Source organism: Urocampus carinirostris, chromosome 8 (assembly GCF_059441175.1).
Source record: "Urocampus carinirostris isolate Australia breed hairy pipefish chromosome 8, RoL_Ucar_1.0, whole genome shotgun sequence".
Classification (NCBI taxonomy): Eukaryota; Metazoa; Chordata; class Actinopteri; order Syngnathiformes; family Syngnathidae; genus Urocampus; species Urocampus carinirostris.
The window spans coordinates 12,685,188-12,694,705 of NC_142356.1; the positions used below are offsets into that span (position 1 = coordinate 12,685,188).

The 9,518-nt window shown below is 36.5% G+C and overlaps 1 protein-coding gene across 3 annotated transcripts in view; it reads right to left on the minus strand.

Moving 5' to 3' along the window:
* The window catches only part of LOC148360733 (uncharacterized), a 125,574-nt gene extending 119,945 nt beyond the window's left edge, over nt 1-5,629 (minus strand). The window contains exon 1 of one of the 3 annotated variants that reach the window (XM_088341633.1): nt 5,484-5,629. The gene's annotated coding sequence lies outside the window, so the exon portion shown is untranslated. Of the gene's footprint in view, nt 1-4,881; nt 4,988-5,483 lie in introns of those variants that run through there. The other 2 variants (XM_088341636.1, XM_088341634.1) reach the window with 2 other exon arrangements.
* Nucleotides 5,630-9,518: the final 3,889 nt, after the last annotated feature.

The following is a 9,518-nucleotide window of genomic DNA, read 5'->3' on the forward strand; positions in this document are numbered from 1 at the left end:
TTTAGTATCGTTTCATTGTATTCATAATACAGATGAAATGCTGGTTTTCTCAAATAGGTGCGATGTGCTGATAGATGTACTGTAGGTTATCTAATGTATTTTGCAATGACACAACATTGCAGATAGATGCCTTAAATCTCAGACACTGCTTTCGGTGTGTGAGTGTGTGTGAATGGGTAAGTGCGAAGCACATTGTAAAGTGCTTTGGGAGGTCTTCATTGACTTGATAAGCGCTGTATAAATGCAGACCATTTACATTTCCATTAACATTGTTGAGTACATTTTCTATTTTCTAGAAGTAAACTTGCAGTCCATGTATGTATTAGTTGTTTTTTATTTATTTATTCGCCAGACTAAGAGAGAGAGATAGATAGATAGATAGATAGATAGATAGATAGATAGATAGATAGATAGATAGATAGATAGATAGATAAAGACAAAGATGGATAGAGAGAAAGACAAAGATGGATAGATAGATAGATAGATAGATAGATAGATAAAGACAAAGATGGATAGAGAGAAAGACAAAGATGGATAGATAGATAGATAGATAGATAGATAGATAGAGAGAAAGACAAAGATAGATAGATAGATAGATAGATAGATAGATAGATAGATAGATAGATAGATAGATAGATAGAGAGAAAGACAAAGATGGATGGAGAGAAAGACAAAGATGGAAGAGAGAAAGATGGATAGAGAGAAAGATGGATAGAGAGAAAGATAGATAGATAGATAGATAGATAGATAGATAGATAGATAGATAGATAGATAGATAGATAGATAGATAGATAGATAGATAGATAGATAGATAGATAGATAGATAGATAGATAGATAGATAGATAGATAGATAGATAGATAGATAGATAGATAGATAAAGACAAAGATGGATAGATAGATAGATAGATAGATAGATAGATAGATAGATAGATAGATAGATAGATAGATAGATAGATAGAGAGAAAGACAAAGATAGATAGATAGATAGATAGATAGAGAGAAAGACAAAGATGGATGGAGAGAAAGACAAAGATGGAAGAGAGAAAGATGGATAGAGAGAAAGATGGATAGAGAGAAAGATGGATAGAGAGAAAGATAGATAGATAGATAGATAGATAGATAGATAGATAGATAGATAGATAGATAGATAGATAGATAGATAGAGAGAAAGACAAAGATGGATAGATAGATAGATAGATAGATAGATAGATAAATAGATAGATAGATAGATAGATAGATAGAGAGAAAGAGAGAGAGAGAGAAAGATGGATAGAGAGAAAGACAAAGATAGATAGATAGATAGATAGATAGATAGATAGATAGATAGAGAGATAGAGAGAAAGATGGATAGAGAGAAAGATAGATAGATAGATAGATAGATAGATAGATAGATAGATAGATAGATAGAGAGAAAGAGAGAAAGATGGATAGAGAGAAAGACAAAGATAGATAGATAGATAGATAGATAGAGAGAAAGATAGATAGATAGATAGATAGATAGATAGATAGATAGATAGATAGATAGATAGATAGATAGATAGATAGATAGATAGATAGATAGATAGATAGATAGATAGATAGATAGATAGATAGATAGATAGAATACTTGACTTGAAGGTCCCAGGGCAAAGGACAACCTGTTATGTCACTGAAAATGGTGACAGCCGAGAGCAATGTCCAGTGCACACGTTGAACGCACTATTGCATGCACTGGAGATCAAAATAATAGAACAATTTACAAAAGAATAATTCTGAAAAAAGCGCATATTCACTGCTTAACAGTTTAAGGATATTTCGTAGTGTCTACTACACCATGTAACTAGGATGCGTTTTTACAAAATGGATGAACAAAAAATCTGTATCTTGCCAAAAATGCACTGATCAATATTAGAGAACAATATTATAGATAGATCTTTATAAGTAGATCTGCGTGTTCTACATTTTTTTCAATCTCAGGCCACACATCAAGACTGATTTTGTTTCTCTTTACTCACAAATGTATAAAGTGTGAAGGTAATGCCCGATTTATTGTACCCACACAGCAATCCCTCGCTGAATCTCGATTTACTTTTTGTGGATTTGATACTAATTTTTGCCGTGCATGCACATGCATTGTGTTCTACAACAGACAACACACAGAAAATGCAATCATGGGAGCAGGTTGCATAAGGCTTTGAGAGTTTCCTGGGTGGGGTTAAATGTGTACACGACTGTAATAGGCTGGGGTAGGCTGTCAGTCGAACAGCGGAAAGGGCGCACATGTCGACGTGTCTACCTTAACAAACTGCGAAGCATGGCGACAGCTAGTGTTTTAGCATCTCGTTATATTGAAAACAGATTTATAAATTAAATCTGAGTGAAGTTAGAAGAGTGCTCCAAGGACTGTTATTGGGTCCGGGAAGAGACTGAGGCGGCGTTGGGAGGGAAAGCAATTGCGATGCTGCAGGTGCAGCCTACTGCGGCTAGGCTACGTAACTATGTAAGCCTAAAAGTGCCATATTTCAATAGATAAAATGAATATTAATTTTTAAAAAAACATCCCTAAATCAAACATTCAAGTAATAAAAACGACCTTTTAAAATAAAAGATATAGAGCAAAGTGTTCTAATTGAACTGTTATCATGATTACATTTTACATAATTGCCATGGTTCTATTTAAAAAAAAAAAAAAACGTTTTTTTAACGAAGTTCGGTTGGCAATGCTGTAAAATTTAACTATGGTAACATTTTAAATCAAATGTTTCGCTAAAGGCTTTTTATTTAAAAGGCTGTTTTTATCAATTAAATATTTGTATTAAGGATGTTTTATTTAACTGAATGTTCTATTAACTAAATGTTAATTATATTAATTGAATTATGGCACTCTTGGGCTTTAATATGAAACAACTCTGACAAACCATCCCTGCTTCTCACCTTAAACAAACTTCTATAAAACTTAAACATACAAAATATAGCACTGAAGCAACTTACGAACAAATTCAACTTACGAACAATCGTCCAGATCTCGTTCGTAAGTCGGGCAGCGTCTGTACTACATTTTAAACATTGCATCATTTACAAACAAAATTAACATTGAAGGTTCATCTTTTTAGTGTTTGACTGTTTTATCATGAAACAAAGTTAATCAATTTCAAGGGAACAGACTGAAATACAGAGAAAAACAATCATTCCACATCAGACTGCTGTCTTACGTCTTCCGCCCAACGATCGCCGAATCACTGGCGCTTGGGTTAACGTGCACGAATGCCCCATTTCCCGTAAAACAAAAGCTTGTGTGAGCGACTTCACGCATTTGGGTTCTCCTCCTGTTCGGTTCTTCAAAAAAAATCGACCGATTCATCAATTATGAAATTAATCGTTAGTTGCAGCCCTACTTTGAATTGAATTGAATTGAATTACCGTATTTTCCGCACTATAAGGCGCACCGTGTTATAAGGCGCACCTTCAATGAATGATATATTTTAAAACTTTTTCCATACATAAGGCGCACCGCATTATAAGGCGCTATAAGTGCATGCTGGTTTAAGATCAGGTAATTGTGCAATTTTGTAATTGTAATCCTGTGCAGTCCTTCGAGACATTTTTGTGATTAAGGGCTATGTAAATAAATGTGACTCGACTTGACTTGGCTACAGCAGAGGCTGTAGTTACGTTATGCAACCGCGCTAAAGGGAATGTCAACAAAACAGTCAGATAGGTCAGTCAAACTTTATGAATAGATAACAAACAAGCTTTCCACAACTCCATTCACTCCCAAAATGAATAAACAGCTGTTTTATTATTTTCTCTGAGGTAAAGCATTTTCGTGACACATCTTTAACATCTTTGACCAACAGCAAGGCATAACATTTTACTTTTCCTCCATTTAGTCAACATGCAAAAAAACGTCTGATACTGTTATGGTAAATGAAACGTTAGTGCCACTCGTAATGTGCAAAAACAATAACAAGTGCAAAACAATAACAATAAAGCAATAACATAATAACTGTGAAATGTAAAACGTAAACAGCTCATCCTAATGCTTCCACCACTTCCGCACCATCGATTCATTAATGTTAAACTCTCTTGCTGCTGCTCTATTTCCGTGTTCTACTGTGTGACTGATTGCCTTGAGTTTAAATTCTGCGTTGTAAGCGCGTCTCTTAATAGGAGCCATTTCAGGGTCTTTATACAATTGCACAAATAAAAGAGAATCGTTGTTTAATATTTCCCAGTATGAACAGCGCACTTCTTCTTCGACGCGAAAAATTGAGTCGGTGGCTGCTTCTCTTAGTTGCGAGACCTTGCAATTCAATATTGATCCATATATAAGGTGCACCGGATTATAAGGCGCATAGTCAGCTTTTTTAAAAAAAAAATCTGATTTTATGTGCGCCTTGAAGTGCGGAAAATACGGTACTCGTTGAATATGTACCTGCAAGGAGGCTATGCCTTTTTTATACATTAACTAGCCTCACAGTCATAACTCTGGCCAATACAGATGAGAATCACTAAAAGTTATAAGAACAAAGTCTCTTCTACTAAGTTTATCGTCTCAACATATTTGTTGAAATTCTAACTCAGGACAAAGGCACATTCGGGAATATAATGGTGTCTAGAATAAATATCCCTCAAATGGCTATAGAAATTTTGGTTTGAACAATTTTATTGACACTATTAACAGCAAATAAACAATGTGAGGTTTGAACAATTTTTCTCGACAATCTTCACAGCAATTAAGCATATTCACAATTTCGTTATATTTAACAATTTTTTTTCAGGATCGCAGCCAGCACCATAGCAACTCCTAAACATTCTTCATGATGTCACTCAATATATGGGACGACGGCCACTATAGTTCAAGTTTCTTAACTGTAAAATGAACAAAACAAAGCTCTTACCTTAATATAACCACCGGGGGAAGGGGTGGGGGAAAGGTAGAATTTGCTCTGACACCTTTCCAAACTTAGAATTGCATTTTGTAGTGAAACACAGCGTTCCTTTGACTTCACATCATCTTAAAGGGTCGCAAGCCTTTGTGTCAAATGTTCAACGTTTACTTCCATATCAAAGTAGGGTTTTTTTTCCAAGTTTTAAGTTACAATATTCGTTTATGCTCCATGAAATCATGTCACATACAATAACATTTTAGCCATGGCTAATTCTCATTGTTAAAAATGTCGGAAAAAATGTTGAAACGTCATATTGTTAAAAATGTCGGGAAAAAAATGTTAAAACGTCATATTGGCGGATAAAACGAAATTGTGAATATGCTTAAAATTGTCTAGGAAAATAGTTCAAACCTCACATTGTTTATTTGCTGTTATTTCTGTCAATACAATTGTTCAAACCCCAAAAAAATTCTCATTGTCTGTCCTTAAAGGGGGTTTTACAGGCAAAACATACATAAAATACGCAATATTACAAAACAGTAGTTATCCAATTGTGTCATTTACACACAAAACTCGCCAGCACGAAGATAAACAGATTTAATTTTACTCACCGTCCTGTGCAGAAAAGATTTCCATGACGCGAGAAGCTGCACGCAGATTTAACGAAATGCGCTGTGCAGCACGCAAGACTTTCTCTAAGCGCTACTTGAGAAATGCAACACTTGCATTCGAGAGAAATTCCTCGGCTGGCGTCTCCTCTCACGTCCTCGACACGCACAAGGAAACAGGTTATAAAATCCACTCAGGTAGAGATTAGGGAGGCGTGGGACAAACCTTCCTTCCCACGCGTGTTTATGTGTTCCGGTTAAATCTATGGTAATACTATTGCATTAGCAAAGTTCATACTTAGGTATATAACTTAAGGGGAGCTAGATAGCTAGCTGAAACACTAAAAGCCATTAAAATAGATATACCGAAAGCTAGACGGCTAGCTAGAAAGAAGGCCAAAATTTAGCTTGATAACTTGCAAATTAAAGATCAAATATTAGTTTGATAGCGTGCAAAAAGTGTAAAAAGCTAGGCAGATAGCTAAAAACTTAGAAAGATAGCTAGCTACAAAGCTAAAAAAAAAAGCTACAAAGCTAGCTAAAAAGATGCTCATTTTTTGCTCCTTCGCTTTATAAACCCCATAAATTAGAATTTAGTTTGTTGTATTTCCTGTAAAAAAACTCCGCTGTATAAAATATTTTTTGTGGGAAAGGGACTATTTAGAGCAAAATATGGAAAAAGAAATATGGTAGCTAGCTAAAATAGTAAAAACCATCTACAAATGAAATGAAATGATCTGCATTTATATAGCGCTTTTTAAGTCAAGACTTCCCAAAGCGCTTTACAATGAGCTTCACATTTCCCAATAGCGGCCGTGCAGCCATGTAAGGCGCTAACTTGCATATTGGGGGTATTAGGGGTTCAGTGTCTTACCCAAGGACACTTCGACATTTAACACGGAGGAGCCGGGATTCGAACTGCAATCTCTTGATCCCAAGACGAGCGCTCTACCTCCTGAGCCACTGCCGCCTCGTCTATACCGAAGGCTAGACGGCTAGCTAGAAAGAAGGCCAAAATTTAGCTTGATAACTTGCAAAAACAGATCAAATATTAGCTCGATAGCTTGCAAAAAGCTAGAGAGATAGCTAAAAACTTAGAAAGATAGCTAGCTACAAAGGTAAAATTTTTGCCATAAAGCTAGCTGAAAGACTAAGAAATATCTAAATAGCTATACCGAAAGCTAGACGGCTAGCTAGAAAGAAGGACAAAATTTAGCTTGATATCTTGCAAAATAAAAGATCGAAAATATTACTTTAATAGCGTGTAAAAAGCTAGGCAGATAGCTAAAAACTTAGAAAGATAGCTAGCTACAAAGCTAAAAAAATAGCCAGATAGCTAGCTAAAAGAGTAAAAACCATCTAAATAGCTATACCAAAAGCTGGACGGCTAGCTAGAAAGAAGGCCAAAATTTAGCTTGATAACTTGCAAAAACAGATCAAATATTAGCTCGACAGCTTGCAAAAGTATAAAAAGCTAGACAGATAGCTAAAAACTTAGAAAGATAGCTAGTTACAAAGCTAAAATGTTTGCCATATAGCTAGCTGAAAGACTAAGAAATATCTAAATAGCTATACCGAAAGCTAGACGGCTAGCTAGAAAGAAGGCCAGAATTTAGCTTAATAACTTGCAAAAAAAGATCAAATATTAGCTTGATAGCTTGCAAAAAGTTTAAAAAGCGAGGCAGATAGCTAAAAACTCAGAAAGATAGCTAGCTACCAAGCTAAAAAATTAGCCAGATAGATAGCTAAAAGAGTAAAAACCATCTAAATAGCTATACTGAAAGCTAGACGGCTAGCTAGAATGAAGGCCAAAATTTATGATAGCCTGCAAAAAAAGATCAAATATTAGCTCGATAGCTTGCAAAAAGTATAAAAAGCTAGAGAGATAGCTAAAAACTCAGAAAGATAGCTAGCTACAAAGCTAAAAAATTAGCCAGATAGCTAGCTGAAAGAATAAGAAATATCTAAATAGCTATACCGAAAGCTAGACGGCTAGCTAGAAAGAAGGCAAAAATTTAGCTTGATAACTTGCAAAAAAAGATCAAATATTAGCTTAGTAGCTTGCAAAAAGTGTAAAAAGCTAGGCAGATAGCTAATAACCTGTCACGACCAGAACGGAATCAGGACCCAAATGCGTAGCGTTAACCACAAGTTCATCGATAGAAAGAGGAAGTGGATCTTCCGGAGCGGGAGATGGCGGTGTCAAGGACGGAAAAAAACTGGTTGATAGCCGGGACAGGAGAGCAAAAACGTGGTCGGGATCAAAAACAGGTCGTAAGCCGTGACGGGAGAGCAAACGTGGTTGGGGTCAAAAACAGGTCGTAACCGGAGACAGACGGGGAAATCAGGAACGGACGGGTGGAAAAACGGGTGCAAAAAGCGGGAACGACAGGAGTCAGAGTCAAAATGCTTGCCTTGTAGAAACAGAGGTTCGCCGACGGACTGACAACCGGAGAGTGACAGGACTGGGCTAAAAAAGGGACAAGGAACCAATCGGGTGTTCCGCAGCGGCTGGTGCCAAATGATACTAATCGGTAATCATGACAGAACTTAGATAACCAGCTACAAAGCTAAAAAACCTAGCCAGATCGCTAGCTAAAAAACTGATCATTTTTTGCTCATTCGCTTTATAAACCCCATAAATTAGAATTTAGTTTGTTGTATTTCCTGTAAAATAACTCGGCTGTACAAAATATTTTTGTGGGAACGGGAATATTTAAAGCAAAATATGGAAAAAGTAAATATGTAACTTACTTTACATTGAATCCAAATGGAAAAAATGATTCTATCAGTGATGGTAATAATAATGTAATGTAAAGTTCATATTAAGGTAAAAAACTAAAAGGGAGCTAGATAGCTAGCCAAAAGACTAAAAGTCATCCAAATAGCCAGACTGAAAGCTAGACGACTAGTTAGAAAGAAGACTAAAATTTAGCTTGATAATTAGCAAGAAAATTATCAAATATTAGCTTGATAGCATGGAAAAAAAGCCAGGCAGATAGCTAAAAAATTAGAAAGATAGCTAGCTACAAAACTAAAAAAATAGTCAAATAGTTTGCTAAAAAAAAATCAAAAGTTTGGCTTATTCGCTTTATCCACCCACCCATTATTTGCACCGCTTATCCTCAATAGGGTCGCGGGGGTGCTGGAGTCTATCCCAGCTGTGTTCGGGCAGTCGGCAGGGGACAACCGGAACTGGTCTTACAACTCACTCGCTCATTCACACTGAGGGACAATTTGGACCGGCCAATTAACCTAACATGCATGTTTTTGGAATGTGTGTGGGGGAAACCCACGCAAGCATGGGGAGAACATGCAAACTCCACAAAGGAAGGTTTAATCTCATAACCTCAGAACTGTTAGTGTGGCATGAATTTGGTGGTGAAAGTAATAAAAGGCTTGCATCAGGTCAAGTCCAAACTAGACCCCAAGAAAGATGAAACAAGTAGAGTTTATTCTAAGAAAAGCACGTACTTGCACGCGCATCGTGAACGAGCCGACCGAGGGTGCAATAATGACACCGGCAAGGAGATGGCAGCAGCTCAAAATTCCGTACAGCTCCTTTAACAGTTACAAATTGTAAAACATTACCCTGATGATTGTTCACGTACTGTATTATTAAGGAAATACACTTTAAATAACAACAAAGACACAAATATAAAAAGCCATAACAAAAACCACTCGACAGCGCCTGCTACTGGCCTGGTCATTTTCTTCTAAAATGCGCAATATTTAACATCCTATTGAACGTGGTAGGTGACAGGTGCAAGCAGAGATGTGACGAAATCAGAGGAGAAGAGAGGAATTCTCCATTTTTTTAACTTTACTAGAGTAAAGTGGAACTGAACCTCCACTCCACTAAGGGGCAGTGGCGCTCTTACGTGTGGGTGGTTGGGTTCTCAGGCAGGAGAGGTTTTCTTCTTCTTAGGGAGGCAAGAGCGAAAATCATCGATAATAACCGCTTTAAATGAAAGAGTAGTTACATTTATTTACAGGGTTGGGTAGGGTTACTTTAACTGGATTACTTTCAATTACTTT